The following is a 2,002-nucleotide window of genomic DNA, read 5'->3' as shown; positions in this document are numbered from 1 at the left end:
GCACTTCGGTTAACTGCATAAAATTGCGGGGCAGGCTCTTGATGTTAATTCGATGTTAATTCATCTGCACACATGTCCGTCCCACTGTGTTTCCTGAAATACGCCTTCGCTATACAATGACCAGCGTCTCATCGTGTATCAGAGATATACACACATCCGTTCTGCGCTGTGGCTGGTACTGCAGTTCCCTAACGAGGCGAGGGACAAAGGCGCTGCACCCGTCACCCTTTAATCTCTGACAGATACAAGAAAAAAAGCCTAACTTTCCCTCGCATTTCCCTACTGAGATGAGTCAGCTTAATATTCATTTACATAGAATTACATAGGTTGTAAAAAATGATTTTGCGAGGGTGAGTCAAATGAAAACAAATTTGTAATAACAAATCGAAATTTCGCGCTGTTATCCTATATGTTGGTAAGCGTGCAACAAACAGCTTGCTGAATGGCCTGTAGGTGGTAGCATAGTGCAGATGCACATATACCGTCGCAGTATCAGTATAAAGATGGCCGCCCCATTAGCGACCTGCACCAGGGAAGAACAGCGTTCTGTTATTCGGTTTATGCGTAGTGAAGGTGTGAAACCTATTGAAATTCCTCGATGAATGAAGGTTCAGTACGGTGATGCATGTTTGTCACAGCAGCAAGTCTATGAGTGGAGTAAGAAGTTCGCAAATGATGCGACTCCAGTGGAAGATGCTCCTCGTGCAGGTCAGGCACAAAGAGCTGTGACTCCACAGAACATTGCAGTAGTTGAAGCCATAGTGAAGAAAACCCCCGAGTGACGCTGAATGGCATTGTAGCACGTTTACAGATTAGTCATGGGTCAGCACACCACATTGTGCATGATGTGCTCCAGTTTCACAAAGTGTCTGCAAGATGGTGCCACGGTAGTTGACTCCTGAAATGAGAGAACGACGTGTTGATACTTGTGAAGACCTTCTTCGGCGCTTTGAACGAGAAGGTGATGGCTTCCTTGCAAGAATCGTTACTGGGGGCGAAAACAGGGTTCACTTCCACCAACCGGAAACGAAGAGAGCGAGCAAGGAATGGCGCCATTCCTCATCGCCAAGTGATTTCCATATGTTTGGACCACTCAAAGACGCATTGGGAGGAAAGAAGTTCCGTTCTGATGAAGAGGTACGCCACGAGGTGCACGAGTGATTGCGCCGACTACCACAAGAATATTTTTCTAAAGGAATTTATGCACTTTGTAAGCGCTGGAGGACTTGCTTTGAGCGTGGGGGAGATTATGTTGAATAGTGATACAGCTTTGTACCACTTCTGCACAATAAATAATATTTAAAAAAATATTTAAGGTTATCATTTGACTCACCATCGTATAATGACTTACAGGTGTGAAAATTACCGAACTATCAGTTTAGAAAGTCAAAAATACTAATGCTTACAGAGGAATGGAAAACCTGGTAGGCCCGACCTCGGCGAAGACCAATTTGGAACACGCGAGGCAGTACTGACTCTACGAGTTATCTCAGAAGATAGGTTAAGGAAAGGCAAATCTACGTCTATAGTATTTGTAGACTCAGTGAAAGTTTTTAACAACGTTGATTGAAATACGCTCTTTGAAATTCTGAGGTAGCAGCGGTAAAATACAGGGAGGGAAAGGCTATTAACAACTTCTATAGAAATCGGACGGTAGCTATAAAAGTCGACAGGCATGAAAGGGAAGCAATGGTTGAGAAGGGAGTGATGCAGGGTTGTAGCCTATTGTGCATGTTATTCAATCTGCACACTGAGCAATCACTAATGGAAACAAAAGAAAATTTTGAAGTAGGAATTAAAGTCAGCGAAAAGAAATAAAAACTTTGACGTTTGCCGATGACAGCGTAATTCTTTCAGAGACAAGAAAGGAGTAGTTGAACGGAATGGGCAGTGTCTTGAAAGGTGGATATAAGGTGAACATCGTCAAAAGCAAAACAAAGGTAATGGAATGTACTTGAATTAAATCAGATGATGCTGAAGGAACTAGTTTAGGAAACTAGGC

Source organism: Schistocerca nitens, chromosome 9 (genome assembly GCF_023898315.1).
Source record: "Schistocerca nitens isolate TAMUIC-IGC-003100 chromosome 9, iqSchNite1.1, whole genome shotgun sequence".
NCBI lineage: Eukaryota > Metazoa > Arthropoda > Insecta > Orthoptera > Acrididae > Schistocerca > Schistocerca nitens.
Note: the sequence above shows the minus strand (reverse complement) of the source record.